General features: G+C 38.1%; 1 protein-coding gene across 6 annotated transcripts in view; it reads left to right on the top strand.

The window, feature by feature from the left end:
• Nucleotides 1-19884, top strand: part of FARS2 (phenylalanyl-tRNA synthetase 2, mitochondrial) — a 255190-nt gene that overhangs the window by 13304 nt on the left and 222002 nt on the right. Inside the window, exons 6-7 of one of the 6 annotated variants that reach the window (XM_074872532.1) lie at nucleotides 9649-9775; nucleotides 17793-18031. The exons of 4 other annotated variants lie outside the window; for them this stretch is intronic. The gene's annotated coding sequence lies outside the window, so the exon portion shown is untranslated. The remainder of the gene's footprint in view (nucleotides 1-9648; nucleotides 9776-17792; nucleotides 18032-19884) is intronic. One more of the 6 variants, XM_074872553.1, reaches the window with a different exon arrangement.

Genomic DNA, 19884 nt, shown 5'->3' with positions numbered 1-19884 from the left:
TTTTCAACCATATCCAAAAAACCACTTAAGTTATATTTAACATTAAGGGTTAAAAATGCAAACTTTTGATAGGTTGTCTTCACCTGATAGCAAAAAAGAGGTTCTCTAATGCCAATTGTTTAGTTGTCCAGCAAAGTAGATTTCCATCATGGATCATGTTGAAGGTATATCTAGTAGTGCTGTCACTTTGGTTTTGCTTGTTTTTTTTAAATTGTATGAAGCAGTGTAGCTTCATGTTGGGAGGTGCCTTTACATTTTACATGACTTTGGGGGGTAACCAGAGGAAACCTCTCTGCATAAAGGCAAGTTTGCAGCAGTTTTGTAGGCAAAGCTGTTGCACAATCTTGGTTCAGAGTGATGTCTCATCTGAGCATTTGAAAACAGATTTCTATCACATCAGTCCATGCTGTGTTGTACGTCATTAGGTGAACTGCCCCAAAGTCTTATCTGGAGCAATTCGTGAAGTTAAATACTGTTTGGGGTGAGGGAGGAAGGGTGGTGGGAGCTGGGAGCTGGCTGTGGGTATTGACACAGGATGCAGAGATTCCATGTAGATGTGTCCTGTGTTTGCTTTGCAAATATTGGCAGATCCTGTTGTCTGAATGATTTACAGTCTAAGGGTTTATGAAAGCTACCAGGCTTCTTATGTATTAGTAGCATAAATAGGAATAGTGGGTAAAAATACCAAGGTAGAAAGTGGGGTGTTAGCTTATAAACTATTCTCAATTTAGCAGTTGTGTAACTAGCCATAAATCTGTCACTTCAGTTTGCTTATACTTTTGATAGTTTGCACCCAATTTTTAGCACAATAAGTAGAGATTCTTGAAGGTGTCAGTTGCATACCTGTCAATGAAAACTAACCTAAAAAAATCAGGTCTGTGTCAGTCAAAAAATGTTAAAAGGAGCTCTATTTTTTTTTTCCTTTTCTTTTTTTTTTTAGGGGCATTTAAGATTTACTGAAGCAACATTAAATGTTATACCAACAAGATGCTGAGGTTTTAGGTGGTATTTTCTCTGCTGCTTTACAGGAAAAAACCTTCCATAACGACTGCAACATAGCACAGAACATATGCTGCTTTTGAGGAAGACATTGCCTTCTTAAATAAGCACGACATATGTTCAGGCCACGCTGATGTGTGATTGTGTATCATCTACAGTGATTTTGGGGGACGTGTATTACAAGAATATCTCTGTATGCTTTAAGGGGTGATCCAGACCTCGGAAAAGGAATGGAGTAGGTGATCTAAGTAGTTGGGTTTTTTTTTTGTCTCTAGATGCAAATTGATGAGCTTATATTGCTATTTCTGCATTTGCATTTGAGAAGGGACATAGGTAAGCAAATGATTTTTCTCACTTGCCTTCGTTTCTCAAAAAATTAGTAACTCCTTTTAGAAGGAGAACTATATTTTTGAGGTACAAATCTGAGAACCTGAAGAATGAAAATGTATACATGGTCTACTTTTTTGGTGACAAATGGGAATAAGAGCAGAAAAATATTGTTTAATATATTTAATGTATTGTGAAGCAAGATATCATATCTTGCTTGTTGTGTATCTTGAAACAGCATAGGTAAATGATCAAGGTATTATTGTACAGTGTCACAAACCTGCTGTTTGATGACTGGCACAAGATTTTCAAGGATATAATTTGAGAATAGTTGTCTGATCTCTACTGATTAGGAATTGGGATTTGGTTTCTTCTGTTTGAATATGTCAGTTCATCAACTTCTCTAGCTCTCACGTAGCTTACTGTTTCCGTGTAGTCTACTGTTCCAAAAAATTACCATCACTGCTGTCATACCTCCCAACACCTTTGAAAAGGCAGACCTCTAAAAAAGCAGTGAGTCCCCATCTTCTGCCCAGGATCACCCACAGAGGAATGTGCAGTTTGTGTTGCACAGCCTCTCTGTGCACGTAGGGTTTAACTCTACAAAGTCTCTCCATTAATCCCTGTCCATCTACAGTGAAATGCAATGGCAGCTTGTTTCAGATTTCTGGATGTTAATCTGTTCACGCTTAAATGTATTGCAGCCCAGTGTAAACCCAGAATAAAGGGCTTAATAAAGGAGAGACCCTATTAATGCCTTGGCTAAAGCAGAGGTAGCAAGATGAATTACCTTACCCTTACCACTGAATCTGCAAACGAGCTTTGCCTCCAGACACAGAGGAAATAAAGTTTTGCTGGTTCTGCTGCTTGCAAAAAAAGGCTTACTGTAAACTCCTTACCCTGAGGATTAATTATGTTCTGTTGGCTGACACATCTTACAGAAGTGGAAAAGAGAATAGTGCTGTCTGAAATATTTTTAAAAGAAATGAGAATGAATGCTTTATGAAAAAGAAGTGCATGTGTTGTCTTTCAGACTATTTTAGAAGAATAGTGTGTCTACAGGAGAGAGCTTGAGACACAAGACGCTATTTTTCCCAGTCTTGGAGATCATTAGCAAATGTTGGAATTTCATAGAAATGATAATCAACTGTAAATATAAACTGTTAGATTGCTGCAGAGGGAGAAGATTGCTTAGACAGTATACCTTACAGTAACACTTCTACTTCTTTAAAGCTGTCAGTGTGTTGCCATCATCTGGAAAAGTACACAATAGCTTGTCATAAACGTATCAACTTCCTTGCCCAAGTGAACATCTCAGTTGGTGATGTATGAGATCTTCAGTGAATTATTTTTAAATGAAAGCTGTTCTCATTTTGTGGTTTTAACCCCCTCTTGCCACAACTAAATTCTGAAGTAGTAATATTCTAGATGTTTCGAATATAAATCAAAAGTAAGAAAAATAATTTTACAGTCCAAGTCCAAGAAATCAATTAATCTTTGATTTTTTTTTTTTTAAATTTTGGTTGTTTGATTCATTATAGAAATCACAGAAATCTTCCAGCATATTTTGTTTTTTCTCAGTGCAGTAGCTTTGGAGGAGAATTCTGTTGTCTTCATCTTATAGAGTTGCAGAGTTCATCACTGTGTAGTACTGGTAGCTAGATGAAGAAAGGAAAGAAAAGGTAGGGCATTTGTAGTACATTGTCTACTTCAAGTCAGGAGTAGACAAGGTAGATAGTAAATGGGGTTTCTAAGACCTGAGAAGTGGATGTATAAATGTGACATTTCTCTTTGTGTGACTTGTCAAGATACTTGTGCACCTTTGAATCTTTCCCCAGTTTTGCACATATAGTCTCTGCCCATTCTCCCTTTCTGAAAAGATGAGTTAGCTCAACTATAGATTTGGCAAGCAAATGTATTTTGTGATTGTCTCTGTATGAGGAATTTATGGGGGAGAGCATTAAATTGAAATTAGTTATAATTAGGTGGCCCAGAGAGTTTGTGGAAATTCTGTCCATGGAGACATTCAAACCCAACTAGACAAGTCCCTGAGTGACCAGCTTTGAATGCGGTTTTGGACTAGACCACGCCTCCAGTGGTCTATTTGAACCTAAATTATTCTATGATTCTGTAATTCTGTGAATTACAGAAGTTTGTATTCACTTCTAAAGGGGGCTGGTCCTGGGGTTATTGTTATCTTTAGTATGTGTTAAGTCCTGTCATCCCTAAGCCCAGCTCTGTGACTGTCCATCTCTTGCTGTCATTAGGCTTTGCTTTCCTTGTGGGCAGGTTACAGGAGATTGTAACCATCATGAGAAGTTAGAAAGTGGGGGGTAGACCTTCACTGTAATTGTACATTAATTTTGTGGAGGACTTATGACTGAGATTTGAAATAAGGGTGTGCATGCTGTGAGCAACTGGGATGTATGTGGAGAAGAATTCCAGTTGCTAAACCTTTGGGTTCTTTGTATCTGGATCATGTTATCCTGGAGCTTGGACTTCTTTCTGGAGTGGACTAAGTTGGAACGACTAACCCAAAGAGAGGGCTCATGTATCCTGAGAGCAAAGTACAATGCAAACTGTTTTCCTTATACTGCTTATTTGCTTAGACCTGCAGTTTTGGAAGGGTGTTTAAAACTTTTTTTCTCTAATCTTCCACTTGTACTGAGAAAGCTGGCCCTTTGTGGTACCCATCACCAGTGCAAGGAAGTGGAGTGAGTGCAGAGGAGGGCAACAAAGCTGGTGAAGGACCTGGAGAATAAATCCTATGAGGAGAGATTGAAGGAGCTGGGACTGTTCAGTTTGAGGAAGAGAAGGCTCAGGGGAGACCCCATCACTCTCTACAAGTACCTGAAAGGACATTGTAGAGAGGTTGGTGCTGGTCTCTTCTCACGGGTAATTAGTGATAGAACAAGAGGGAATGGCTTTAAACTGCAACAGGGGAGGTTTAGACTGGACATTAGGAAAAAATTTTTCACAGAGAGTGGTCGGACAGTGGAATAGGCTGCCCAGGGAGGTGGTGGAGTCACCATCCCTGGATGTGTTTAAGGGTCGTTTGGATGAGATGTTGGGGTATATGGTGTAGGGGAGAACTTTGTAGAGTAGGGCTGATGGTTGGACTTGATGATCCCAAGGGTCTTTTCCAACCTGAATGATTCTGTGATTCTGTGAAGCCACAGTAACAGCAGTAGTTAATTACCCATTTTGAGAATCAGATGTATCAATTTTTCCCATTCCAGGGGACATTACTGCAACTTTTGCTGTATTTTCTGTATCCCTTTCCCATTGCTTCTATTAAAGTTTTTTTGAGCGGTGACAATATCCCAAACTATGCTTGAACAATTAGTACAGTAGACCATCTGATGCCAGTTTGATTGCTTGAGGACCATAGTACATGGAAAAATCCTCTATGCAACTTGAAGTAGATTCACAAAGGAGGATGTATTTTTCCAGTCCCTGTTCCCCATGTGCATACATGAAGAAACACCCCCCCCAATTCCAACCAAACATCCTGCCTTTTGAAGATTATGCCTCAGGTGTGCATGGTCAAGCTGGAATCTGGACTTAGGTGACCTTATTCTGTTACTGGAAATATTCAAAGTAATTTGATTTTAAAAAAGAATGCTAGTGATTTCAGGTTGAATTGCTTTCCATTGCTTGAAATATGAGGCGTTGTATAGAAAATAAGGTGACAGGTTAGTAGTATTTTTGGAGGCTGTCCTTCAAGATGCTGTGCTGGTCTGCCAAGCATATATTAGGTAATATATTTACATCATGAAATGGTATCTTATTACACATCACTCTTAAAATGTAATATCACGTAGTACCTAAGATTTGCAGCTGTCAAACTACCTGTTCAGAGCATCACTGATGGTATTATATAAAGATGTCATCCCCAGCTCTGAATACAAAATTCTTAGAAAACCGTGGTGATACTTCCTACTGATGGTTGCTAACAGAGGTTCCCTTCTGATGGCCTGTCCAACACCTTTTGATATTTATAGCCTGTGATTGCATTTGGTACTAGACTCTCTAGCTTTTACTCTCATAGGAAGCCAGAGCATAAATAGATATGTGAAACATCCTCTCTGTAGAAAGCTGTTGATGGTAATTCCTGAGGTTCTCTGTTCATCCTGAACTAAAATCCTAGATAGGAATAAACCACACACTCAGTAATGAATGTGCACCAGGTACTGATGACTTCTATGTAATGCAAGTGATCTTTGCATCTTCTAGTCATCACTGTCATCATATCTTCTTATGTAAGGTAATAAATAATATAAATAATTTTAAAAAGCTGATTCTTGAATATCAGGTAAAGTCTCTGGGCTGACTGTTCCAGCTAAGACAGCTCTCTGGCATTGCGTAGTAGCAACAGGATGTCATACAAGTGGCATAAAAAACTGAAAACCTCCTTTTCTTGGCTTCTCTAGATGCTATAGAAAAAGATATTGTTAGGTTCACTTCATGCCTTTACTCTCTTTTTGATTGTTGCAAGAAAAAAATGTGCTATTTATTTTCTCAATGAAATGCTGAGTGCTCGGAGATTAACTCAACAGAGAAATGCAAAACCTTTACTACAATGAGCAACTTTACCCAGATGATTTATTTGCTGAAAATAATTAAGGATGTCTGGGTAGCTGAAAACTTTCATCTACTGTGCAGCAGAAGGAGCATCTGGTTTGTTTTGCTCATTTGTTTGCTTTGCTCATAGAAGTTTCCTCATTTTCCAAGCCAGCCAGGAAAACCAGCAGAATTATTTAAACAAAACTCCCTCTAACACACTACTGTAAGGCCAAATAATTAGATTCATACTCTCAGAGTGGATACACAGAACAGCTTAGAAACAAAAACAAACTCCCCTGATTCAGATGACACAAGTTGTTTTCTGGTATAAGAGGACAGAGAACAGAGTTCACCTCTCTGATAGTAGGCTGGTGGGACTTTGCCAGCACTAGGACTGTTCTCCTAGAAGGACTCTTATGTTCCTGAGGTAGAGTGGGAACTGAAATAACCTGGTGTGAGCAGCAGCAAAGATTTTATGCATTTCATTTGTTCCTCCAGTGTGGCTAAAATAATTGCATTTCAGGTGTCCAGTCTCTTAGGAAGGAATCTCTTTAAGCAGGTAAATATTATACTTTTAAAGCTATTTTCCACAAAGTACCTGTGTGTGTGAGTAGAAATAAGCCAAAATAAGTTTATTAAAATATTCAGTGGCACACGACTGTTGTGATTTAACCCCAGCTGGCAACTAAGCACCACGCAGCTGCTCACTCCTCCCCCTGCCCCTGGTGGGATGGGGAGGAGAATTGGAAAAAAAAGGCAAAACTCATGGGTGGAGGTAAGAATGGCTTAATAACTGAAATAAAATAATAATAATAAAAATGAAAAGGAAGATAACAAAAAGAGAAATAAAACCCAAGAAAAGACACATGCACAGTGCAGTTACTCACCACCCGTTGACCGATGTCCAGCCAGTCCCTGAGCAGCAGTCGGCCCTCCCACCAGCCAACCCCCCCCCAGTTTCTATACTGAGCATGACATCCTATGGTGTGGAATATCCCTTTGACTAGTTCGGGTCAGCTGTCCTGACCATGCACCCTCCCAGCTTCTTATGCACCTGCTTGCTAGCAGAGCATGGGAAACTGAAAAATCCTTAATTTAGTGTAAGCACTGCTCAGCAACAACTAAAACATCAGTGTGTTATCAACTTTATCTTCATACTATGTCCAAAACACAGCACTGTAGCAGCTACTAAGAATAAAATGAACTCTATCCCAGATGAAACTAGGATAATGACAAAACTGAGATTTTGTGCTTATTGTGTCACTGATTACCCATTGATTGTTCTGTTTATATGAAAGTAATACCTTTTTCAAACTGTGCCTTCAGGCTCTGATTCAGATATTTAAACTGGAGTGGATCCTTTTGCTGGTTGTACTTTTATAAATGATGGTTTCCAGAAGTATAACTGTTATGGGTGGGCTAGTTACCAAGTTCTTTATTTTCAGGGAGACTGGTACTGACCATTATTAAGTCTGGTAACCTGGATGGAAAGGAAAGGGAAGAAAACCCCTGCTTTTGCATTGTAATGAGCAGATACTGAGTAATTCTGGATACATTCAAGAAAAAGATGTGTTGAACAAAACTGTAACAATTTATGGTCACTATGTATGTGATATTTTCAGGTCTGGGTAGAGTAATTCTTACTAGTTAGCTGTATTTAATCAAACACGAATGCAAGACAGATTAGAAGAGTAAAATGCAGTGTAAAATTAAGACATGGAGAATTGAGTCAAGTTTTGTTGCTGTCATGCACATCTGCTTTTTACAGAAAATGCTGAAACTTTGTTGTGGGTTTTTTTTGAGCAGGTTTTTAGTAAAGTGAAATGTTTTTGAAGGTTAAAGTTTAGGAATATGTCTGTTTAGGTGATGACAGTTTCTTCTTAAATAAATTAAGAATGTTATGCACACAAGAGACAAGGTGCCCTGCTCTGGGATGAATCCTGTCCCCCACAAGACCATTATGAAAGGGTACAGAATGGTCTCAGTAGGCTGTTGAACTATGGATCAGTGATACTGCTTTCGGGCATGCTTTTTTCCTTTTCATAATGAGAACGATTTAATGCTTGATAAAATCAGAAAATGTGTGATATCTTTAAATAATTTTGGTTTGTACTGTTCTCAGAGGTATGAGGAGAAGCCTTCAACAATGTGTGCAAAGCCATATCCAAGGCTTTTTAAAAATCATCTGCTCTGTTCTTATAGCGTGGGCAAGATCTGTCTGCCACGGCAATGTACCTTACTCATACCTTATTGAAACACAGATGTTTTAAAAATAAGATGCAGTAAACTAAAGGAGGGAATAGAAAGGATATTTTGCTACTAACATTGGATAATTAACATTAAAGGAACTTTAAGTTTTCTCCTGATAGTTTTTTTTTTTTAGTAGAAGTAAAAATTAAGGTTGTCCGTTTCGCATTCAGGTTTTCAGTGATGCAGGCTTTGCTCCAACTGTTTCATAAAAATATTTATTTAAAAAAACCAAACAGCTGTTTTTATTGGACTAGAAAGGGGATGTCATGTGAATAATGCTATAGTTAAAATCCTGTAACCCAACCTGGAGAGTTTATTTGCTTTGGTGGAAGGCTTTGTTTATTTGGATTTAAACAGAATCTTCTGCTTGGCATTTTATCTGAGAGTTCCCACTCTTAACCCACATTATTTAAAAAAATGTGGGCCACTTCACGGATGAACCAAATCATGTTAGCTGCTTTCTGTTACTTGACTGTGGGTTCATGCTAATGTAGGGAAGACAAAACAGTGGAAATAATATGCATGGCTACAGTGTTGTCTTTTGTGCTTCAGCTGGAAGAGCCGGGTTTTGCAACTGGTACTTGGTAAAGGTGCTTGAGACTTTAGGAACCAAGTGTCTTGCTTCAGTCCCAGGAACAGTTGATCAGACTTTCTGCAGCTTTTGTTGAGATACAAAATTTTGAAGACAACCAAGTTTAAAGGAATTTACACAATCAAAATAACTTTAATTTTGAAGAAATTAGTTTCCTGAGTATTGAATTGAACAGAGAAATAAGCTTTCAGTGGTGCATAGCTTTTCTGTGATGCACCCAGTGCAGCATCTGTTTGCTTTGTTTTATTATGGGCAGTTTTTAAAACTACTGTTTGGAAGTTTTTAAAAATCTGTTGTAGTAACTATGAAGGAACTCTGGCCTTGTGCATACGTCTACAGAACTCTGGCCTGTGTGGATACATGTTTGCTCACATTTTGTGATTTGTAGCTCCTCAAAAGGGCTTTTTGTTGTGTTCTCCTTTCTCTTCATACGTGTTTATATAAGCATATTTTAAGTTTAATTCTGTCACATTTTTGCCATATGAAAGGAAAAGTTTAGTGCTAAACAGCACAAGTAGTATGATAAGATTATTTTATATTGCAGAGATGGTGGTGAATATAAAGGTCTATCCTGTTCTGGATAACTTTGTGTGAATTCAGACAGTTTTATGGGATTGAGTTGCTTTGATTGAGGTGGTAGAATTGATGATGTTAAACAGAACAGGTTTTTTTTCAGCTGTGTATGTCATCTATGAAAAATAAATACAGCTCTGAATCAAAAGGCCAGCTTGAAAATATCTGTCTTAGCAATTTTGAATTGCTTTTCAAAACTCTTATGCATTCATTCATTGCTAAAACAGTGTTTGGAGCTGATAAAGGTTAGTGCTAAAGAAGAGGCATTTTGCTTTCAAAGTCATGAATGCAAACCAACCTGTATGCTTTAGTTTTCTCTTCCATCCCATTTGTTTTTGTAGTGGTACTTCGAGAGACCTGAGCATTCCTCATTTTACCTTCTGCCAGCTCTGACCTCCATTTTCAAGCCACATTTAGAATCAGCAGAAGGATGGTACTCATCATCATTTGGGGAGGCCAGCAGAGGAGGTAAACTGAGCTTGTACCATGGTTCTGATACTTCTTTTTGAATGGAGATACCTTCCACTGCTGTTATCTCCAGAAGAGTACTAACTTTTTGAATTTTGAAGTGCCCCTCTCATTTAGGATTTTGCCATCAGTTCCTTCAGTTGGTCAGAGGTATTCTTTCGAAAGTCTTTCTAAAGATGTTTTGAAGGCAGTGATAATTGCAAAGCTTTTGCTCATTTAAAAGGAAGTTGTTGGAGTCTTCTATTGTGAATTCTTACAGCTACTGACTTGCCATGTACTTCCAAGGGTCATCTTAACATGTTATTGTGTTCACAGCAAGTAGTTGTTAAATCATGTAAGGCCCAAATAAATATTTTAAACAAATGGGTCTGCTGAAAGCATGTGAGTAGTGCTGAGGGAATTGTATTCTTTTATATTTTTTTCTGGTAAGGGATATTTATTAGGGTGAGCAGATGGACACTACTCGTTTTTGGCATTCATTGATAAGCCTGCTACCTCTCCAGGTGGCTCAACAAAAATGATAACACTGTGGCACTGCTCCCATTTTATTTTTATTTCTCTCAGTCTAGTTAGTCACCTGTCTCTGTTCTCCTCATTTAGAGCCATCTGCTGGATTTTTTTGCTTCTGTTTTTTGGTTGTTCTCTATTCTAAAGTCAACAAGGGATCTCCAAGAGGGACTGATGCAAAGTCTTCGTATGTTTGCTGAGTATTGGGCTCAAGGATGTCTTCTTTTTGTCACCTTCTCTGTAGCCAGCTTGCAAGTTTTGTTTTCCCTGGCCTGTCTTCATGAAGTAATCCATGCAACACTGAATTATGCTTGTCCTTAGTGGACTGTTCAACCACTTTTCATTATTAATATAGTGATTGTCTTTTATGTTGAAATATTAAAAGAATGAAGAGCAATTGAGAATCCATCCTCTGTTGCATTTGTTCTCATCACAAGAGCAGAACAGAAATGTCACACAAGTGATTAAAACACAAGCTTTATCTATATAAAAATACATTTTAAAAAGTTTAATCAAGAATTTATTCTTTGAAGAGATGAGATAGGGAACATGCTTCTAAAATGGAAAACCTTTTATTGTGAGTGTGTGAGACTGTCTAGACTGTGTTTAGAGATAACTGTGTAGGGCTAACACACACCTATCGTGAGCATGCGTCTGTGAAGTAAGCCAGTAGCTTCTTTTCCCCACTTGCTAACTGTTCAGGTTGAAGTCTCCTCACTTGGATATTTTCATTGATAAATGTGCTCCATTTTCTTAGCAAGTCTTTTGAATATATGCAGTTTTCCTGCATATTAGTTTAAAATATATCACTTGGTTGGATTTGAGAATGGGATCAGCGACACGCATATACTTGATACCAGACCAAACAACTTCTCTGGCTGAGGGGCCAGGCTACTGTTTCACAGCTCTGTTTCCCTGTGCTTTCCTACTCTTCTTTCCTTCTTCCTTGCTAATCATCCTCCTTCCATCACCTTGTAGGGCAAAGCTGCATTGGTGTGAGTGGGGAGTGGGAAGTCCCCAGCCCTCTCCCCCTGAGAGACCCTGGAGGTTAATGTGATGCATGCAGACCATGAATTTGCTGCTGTCTTTTGTTGAACATGTATTCAGTATTTGGCACAGAGCTTCTCTCTTTCACCCATCTTTCTGTTGAGTCCAGCCTTATTCTTTGGCAGATCCTGTTGAAATCAGTGGACCTTCTTGTGGAGTGAGGAGCCATTGGTTGGTGTGTGTAAAACTGCTCTGAAGGGACCCACAGAGATTGAACTCACAAGCAGTACTCATAAACAGCTTCCGCGAGAGCTCAGCTTCCCTATCCCTTTGGAGAGCCAGTACTAAGCTATTGGACCTCGTTCCCAGGTTTCCATTTGTGGTTGCAAATTTTATTCTCAAAGGCATTATTAAAACTGATATAGGCAACACTAGAAGAAAAGTCAATGTAGATAAACATACAGCTTAACTTTAATGAGTACATATTATGTGTGACCACAGGTATAAGAGAAACTGAGAAATTTGATCATGTTAAACTCAGAATTACTTGTTTGTTACTTGTTAATTATTAAGATTATTGTGCCATGTTGCTCTTAAGGTTTGGGAACACTGATATAACTGATCTTACTGCCTAGTGGCAGTACTGTAAAGAATACGCAGTTTGAATTTCAGTTCCAATTCCTCTTTCTTGAATATGTTTACCAGAAAACAATAGAAATATTTTTCCTTGCAGACATCCGGGATGTCTTTTGCTCCTTCCCACTCCAGATATTGTACTGTCAGTGCATCCTTTTGCAGCTCTTGCTCCCAGCTGCTTCTATAGGGACACTGAATATCACCAGATCTTTCTCATTTCTTGGCTTGCCCCTGCCCTTTTTCCCCCCTTCTTATTGGTTGTGTGCTTCCCCCTACCCTGTACTTATTTTGTTATATGTAGCTGTTGAAATGGTTTCTTTTGCCACCAGCCATCTATTTAAGGAAATGTCTGAGCACCTCATTATCCTCATTTTGGTTACTGCATTATTTTCTCATGAACTATCCTTATGACTATTCTTGCTCTGCTGTTTTAATAAATAGCCATTGTCAGAGGTACAGAAAGGACAAATCTGAGGAGGTGAAGAGTGAAGTACTACAGATTAGGTTTTTTTGTTTTGTTGGTGTGAGATTTTATGATTTATTTTTCTGAGTGGTAGTGTAATATCTATTCTGGGATTCATACTAATAATAGATTATTGTAATCAGTTCTATCAGCAATGGCTTTAGACCACTGAGAACTGATGTAATCCACAGTGATAAAGCTACTGGGTAATCAAGAGTGAAATTTATAGATATTTACATATATTTACATTTTTACAGAGTTCTTGAAACTTTTCTGCATGCCAGTTTGCCTCTGGTGAACGACATATTTTATCTATGGCTTTGAACTCTTAGTAACTTTTTTTTTTCTCTGCACGAATATTCTGTTTGATGACTACATTTTTGTAATATTGAGCTTTAAACTACAGTAAACAAACAGAAGTGATGATAGGAGTAGTTTGCCATTTGTGATAGAGAACCATGTCAGCATAGTTGAATTCAGTCTGACCTCAGTTATCCCCCCGCCCCCCCCCATATCAGGTACAAAAAAAATTCTTTTGATGTTTTCAGGAGGGATTTCTATATAAAAGGGAGTCAACCTAGGTATCTGGGTTTTAACATTGATGATCTGGACCAGTGAGCAGTGATATGTGTTCCATCTGTGTCAGTCAGAACTGCTTGAGGGAGAACCTCGCTGGAGTCCATATTGTTTTTATTTCAGTAGTTTAATTCCCCCTCTCAAGTTCAAGGTATACTGCTGATACGGAAAGGTTTGTAGTCACTTTCTGTGGCTTTCTACTAACCTCTGAAATGAGGCAGCACTCGAGTCACAGAATGGATTAGTAAAGAATAACTAGATTTTAATGCAAAAAAGCTTATGTGTGTTTCTCATCCTACTTCATTTCTCACAATTCATTTTCTATTCCAATTTGAACCTGTAGAGAAACCTGCCTAGCAAATATTAAATAGGCCATCTTTTGGAAGTAGATTGAAAGTGTAGACCCAAAAGCAATGATTCATAACAAGTGTGTCCCTTCCATTTTAAATCACAGTACAAATAGCCCAGTATCTAATGCAAGACATAGGTAACACATTATTTCCTTGAATCAAAGCTGACATATGTAGGTAATAACACTGAGGCATTCCTACATTTGTTTATTTAATAATGTAGAAATAAAAGTGTTTTAAGAGAGTAATAAAACAATATGGTCAAAGTGTAGGTATTAACCAAAATGCTTTGTGAGAGAGCATTTTTAGCAATTTTTGTGGTGAAACTTGCTCATTTGCCTCATTTGAGGCAAATTTGAAAGAGGGTGTCTGTCAGTTCTAAATTTCCTTTGCTGCTGTTGCACATACTTATTTATGTTTCAAGTGTTCTCCTTTACTGCTGATCTTCTGCTTGGTGCTTTTTTTAAGCAACTGGGCTCAATCCTACTGTCAGTTAAACCCATACAGCTACATGAAGCATCTGACCCATAGGTCAGTGTTCTATCCTTTGCTCTCATAAAGAACTGAGATACTAATATTATCATCTACAGATGAATTGCAGTGTGATGGAGAGGGGATAGCATGCTAATGTGGGAGATCTTTGAATAAAACTCCTGTCTTTTTGAAAAGTAGAGGTGAAAATAAATAAATGGGTGATTACTAAATATTTTAGAACTTCACCCTGCTTGGAAATTCACCTTAAGGAAGGTCAGTCTAGAGAGTAGGTAAGTAGAGGGAAATGCATGTGACCCTTCAGTTGTATAGGTCCTTAAAATATATGTTTTTCTCCTCCTTGTTTTTGTTTTTAATATATCACACCATTACTGATGTGAAAGTAGGAAGGAGCATTATATTTAGATTAACAGTGTGAGTGGGATGGTCAGAGGGTTTTCATCTATTCTTTCCATTAACTTCTGACTAGGGCAGGGCATATCTTTTAAAGAGATATTCAGTTTCAGTGTAAATACTTTAGTTAATGGAAATCATATCACACACGTTCCCAGGTAATTTCAGAGAGGAAGAGAGATTGGAAAGAAGCGTTCTTCAGTCAACTATAGAAAAGCAAAGATGAGTAACAGCTTTTAATCAAATATAAATAATTCATTTCTGTATGCACATTTACACACACATATGTAAATGGCACTGACATGAATGATTATCCACTGCAGCAAATTTGTTACCACCTCCTGGATTGGATCTATCCCAAATCAAGGCCTGTTGATACACTGGGGAACAATTCTATTTCAACCCTGCTCCCTACCCCAACTTTACAGATAGTAGTGTTTTTCCTTTCCACATGTGTCCCTTTCCACAGTATGCATGGCTTGGGCTTTTCTCACCTTTTCATCTTTCCTCACAGATGTAGACAGGGATCAAAGTGCTCTTGTATATTCAAACCAAGGTTACAAACAATACATGCTTCATTTACAAGAAATATAAACATAATTTAATTGTGCTTCCTATTGTCAGAGTTGCTCTTTAATGCTTGTGTGGTAAAGCTAATTAAATGACACACTGATAGTTTCAAACCATGATTTATTTTCCTGTGTATCTGAAACAAAATCTTTATCTTGGTGGTTGCAGTTGCCAGCCACCTTTGTTGTTCTGGGCTTGGAAAATTACAAATTCACATTTCTAAGCTTCTTCCATAAGGAAAGTATGCTTATAAAATGAAAGGTCTGTTTCTGCTCTCATCCCCCCCCCGTTCCAGAAGCTGGAGACTTTAAGTAGAATGCCAAGTGATATGAGATGCTCTATAAAAATGTGAAAATGAAAGGACAGGCATGGATGGAGGCGTCTACTTTATTTTTTGACTTTGTTTTCTGAATTGAAAGGAGAGCCTTTAGAGCTGAGCAGTTGTCCTATCTGTTCATCACTAAAATAGTCTCAAAAAACCAGGAAGAGGCAAGCTTACTTTTACATGCCTGTCTTCTAACCATTTGGGTTTTCTAGGGGTAACAAGAAAAAAATACCTCCAGTGAAGAAAATATTAATTCTTTTTCCTTCCAGATATCACAAAGAAGTACTCCTTCTTTCCCAAGTGTAGATAAATCAACAACAAAAGTTCAGCTGATTTTCTTTCTTTTCTTTTTTTTTAATCTCTACAATTATTCCATTTTATGCCAGTGTGTTATCATTGTTTGTTCCTTCTAAAACTTTACAGTCCCTTTGAAGTAATCAGTACAAGTTTAGGGGTCACGTGCATAGCTACTTAAACTTGTGAATTATGATGGAAGACACTTCTGTTAAAGTTTATGCTGTGCAGATAAAGGCATGTAAGATTTTCAATTAACCTGAAAGATTGAAGCATTACAGCTATTGTTCCTGCCTTGTGAGAGGTGAAGAAATGGTAGCCTGCTCATTAGATATGGATAGTATTAAAGCAGGAAAATCATTCTGTTTTCTTAATACTTTGGGAATGAAATTACTAGTTACTTGTGGGTTTTTGATAGATTCCTAAATAAAGGGAAGAACAATAATTAACCAGGACCTGCGTGAAGGCTACTGCAATAGAGGTAAGTATTACGACACTGGAAAACAGATACACCAAAATAATACTTATGCTGGTTGATCATGCATGCAGTATGCATTACTGGTTAATCTGAGGCCAAAAAACTAGAAGGATTAAATCTTTGGGTACTATGGGATGATGGGGCAAGAACAGCCTTGTGGTTTTGTTCTGATATTTCATTATCTATTTTTGTTTTCTTAAAGTTAGTTCAATGTATTTTGCGTGAGAGAGAAGCTTCTTCAGGGAGTGATTCAGAGCAGGTGCTCAAATGAAGAAAATCTTCTATTTAGTTGGTAGAAGGACAGCTTTGGTTTTTCAGGATGCTGAGTGTTTTGCTCTGATCTGCTGAAGCAGTTAAGGAGACGTTTAAAGTATTATGAAAACACTGAAAAGTATAAATGCTTTGCTGAGTTGGTGTCAGATCACATAGAGACTTACAGGTGGGGAACTAGAGATTAGAGGAAGATTAGAGGAAGATTAGAGGAGTGGGAAATATGTATTGTAAATGAATAATGAAAGGTTGTGGCCAGAGAAGGTAAGATGTTTATAAAGAGTAGAAGGATGATGTTATGTAGGAGAGTGAGCTCACATATGTCTATGGCCATGTATGAGTTTGTTGCAGTGAGAGGGAAGAAAATAGAATATGAGGCATACCTCAGTCAGATTAAAAGGTTGAAAAGAAATAATGACACAAGAGAACAGTGTAAAACTTAATACATTTCTTTTGAATATTGGCAAAATGCTCTAGGGGAAAAGAATACAAAAAACAAATGTAGAGTTAAATAGGGCATTGAAAATGTGTCATAAATATATAGTGGAGATGGAGTGGGTTAGAAAGAAGGTAAACCAGAAAATGTTTTATATGCTGCAGCAATTCTGAGAGGAGTAAGCGAAGACTTTCTCTTTTCAGATGGTGGTGTCTCCATCCCTTCCTATTCACACCTCACTGCACTGTCTGCTAACACCCTCTAGATGGTGTTGGGGGATACCAGCGTGTTGAGTTTCTCCTGACTCCATGAGTTAGGATGGATATGTGGTGTGTGGTGGTGGTTTTTTTTATTTTAAATATATATAAAGTTATTTTTGACAAAGTGTTGGCATAATTGTAGGTGGTGTTTGAGCCAGTGCAGATTTAAACACTTAGATGAGGAAATCAAATGCAGTCATGAAGAAAATGGTCTTTATCCTTTACTTAAAACATTTCATGGATACTGTAGCCTGTTATTTCATAAGAATTTATGAGCATACAGCAGAGTATTTCTAGGGAACCCGTCTCTGGTGGGGATTATGTAAGTTTTGACTTGGCTTTTCTTTGGGTTGCATGCCTGTGTTTCTCAATGGCAAGACACTGTTTCAGAGCTCCACATCTTCCTTTTCTTAGCACAGCTAAGAGCCACAACCTCTGCTCTCTGGTAAAGTGGAATGAACACAGTCCTTAAAGAAACTGCAACATTCTGTTGTGTGATGTCTAAGTAGTTGCATCTGCTCTGTTGTTTGGAAAATTTAAGCAACCCATCACCCCCCACATACCTGCTAGCAGAAATGGAGTGCCATTGCAAGAGTATTTTTGTCTTGTCATATATAAGAATGGAAGTCAATGTGTTACTGCTTGTTTGTTTGGTTTTTTTTTTTTCATTTTCTCTGTTTTCTTTGAAAACAAAAATCTTAAATTATTTTTAAAAGTACTGGAAGGACAAAAGTTTAGTAGTCATTCTTCCTCTTGAAAATCCAAAAATATTTTAAAACATTCTGCAGGACACAAAACATATGGCATCATGTCTTTTAATTATTTTTGTGTGGTGGGGACATGCTGCTTTGCTTTCTGTGGAGTATATGAAATATATGATTGTTGCATAGGCTTAATATTAACCATGCATTAGAGGAAATAGTGGGAACCAAAAGAGATTGAAACCTGATTATTGCATTATTATTCCCATATTTTCATAGGACAGTGCAGTGATGCTGTGATCCCTTTATCATCTTTGTGGTCCTTTCCTGGGCTTCACTGAGAAGCCTGGAACTGGACACAGCACTCTAGGTGTGGCTTTACTAGTACTGAGCAGAGGGGAAGGATCATTTCCCTTGACCTGCTGGCAACCGTCTTCCTGATGCAGCCCGGGATGCTGTTGGCCTTTTGTCGCATGTGACTGGCTCGTGGTCAACTTGTTATCCATCTGGACTGTCGGGTACTTTTCTGCAAAACTGGTTTCCTGCTGGTCAGGCCCCAGCATATACTAGTGCATGGGATTGTTCCTCCCCAGGAGCAGTATTTGGCTCTTCTCTTTGTTGAACTTGATGACTTTCCTGTCAGCCCATTTTTCCAGTCTGTCCTGGTCCTGCTGAATGGCAGCACATTATCTGGTTTATGAACCACTCTTCCCGGTTTTGTATCATCTGTGAATTTACTGAGGATGCACTCTATCCCATCATCTAGGTCATGAATGGAGATGTTAAACAGTATTTGACCTGTATTGACCCCAGGGGCACACTGCTGGTGAACAGCCTCCAGCTGGACTTTTTGCAGCTGAGAACAATCTTTTGAGCTTGAGAGTTCAGCCAGGTTTCAGTCCACCTCACTGTCCACTTATCTAGTCTGTACTTCATCAGTTTGTTTGTGAAGATGTTATGGGAGATGGTGTCAAAGCCTTACTAAAGATGAACACATCCACTGCCAAGCCAGTAGTCTTTTCATAGAAGGCTAACAGGTGGATCAGACATGATTTCCCCTTCATAAATCCATGTTCATGGCTCCTAATCACCTTGGCATGTTTTGGAAGTTATTTCCAGGATTAGTTGCTCCGCCACCTCCCCAGGAACTAAGGTGAGGCTGACTGGCCTGTAGTTCCCCAGATCCTCCTCAACCTTCTCGAAGACAGGACTGACATATTTTCTCCCATCTCTGCTTTCAGCTAAACTTGTCTAGAGAAGACCTTTAGATTGCAGTTGCCTTTCCTTGATGTAACTTGCTTGTTGTTTTTGTAAAGACACTTTTAATTTAAACACTGCAAATAAAGTAGTACTGTTCACTGGATTTAACTTTACTATATGTTGATCAAATCTTCACCTTACAGTTGGAAGCAGGTTAAATTTGTACTGAATATAAATAAGGTCATATGCTAAAAGCAGTGTAATGTATCTTGTTAATTTTTCTTTTCCTCCCTTCCACTTCATTAGCTGGAACCAGCCCAGGTTAATTGAGAGTGGGAACTCTATTCCGGACTACCATCTTTAGAGAATAATCAGTTTTCCTGAGAGCATCATGAGGAGATTGTTAAGGAAGGCATTCATAAAGGCATTCCTTTGATGAACATGAGAAATAATTTATGTGAGCTAGCAGCTCCCTACTACTCATCACTATGAAACTTAGCAACATCCAGTCTGGTCATGGAAGGGAAAGCTTGCAGATTGGTGGGAGCAAGCCAGGACATCGGTCAAGCTGAATTGATTTAAATCCTAGTTAAAAACAGATTCTTTAAAGGACTAGGGAAGCTTTTGTACATTTTATGTTGTTTTCCTTGAAAATGCTTGGTTCTCACTGGCTGGCAAAAAGTGAAATAAGTTGTTTTGTAAATAGTGTTAGTCCTTTGTGCTAAAGTAAGCATTGATTTTGCATTTTTAAGCAATTATACAACCTAACACAAATATAGGTAGTTTCTTAATATTTACACATACTTATTTTATAAAATAATGATTGGTACATTTCCTGCTTACCAGCTAATGATTAATTTTGATTTGGGACATGTACAGTTGCATTTGGATGGAATTTTGAATTCAATTAAAAATACAGAAACCTGACATTATACACTTTTCCCCCAGAACATATTCCACATTTAAAACTAGTGGAATAGACTAAACAGTGGCAATATTTTTATTGGCTGAAGCAGATTGTTTCTGGGTATCATGGTCTTCTAGTTTTTATAATTAATGGATATCATCTTGAGAAGGAAAGGTGCAGGTGGTTTTGGTCTGACAAGCCTGTTACAATTTTCTTCTGGAAAAGTTATTCATGGAATATAGTGACATATGATTTTTGAAGTGG

Source organism: Strix uralensis, chromosome 1 (genome assembly GCF_047716275.1).
Source record: "Strix uralensis isolate ZFMK-TIS-50842 chromosome 1, bStrUra1, whole genome shotgun sequence".
Lineage (NCBI taxonomy): Eukaryota > Metazoa > Chordata > Aves > Strigiformes > Strigidae > Strix > Strix uralensis.
This window is presented reverse-complemented; position numbering and strand designations above follow the sequence as displayed.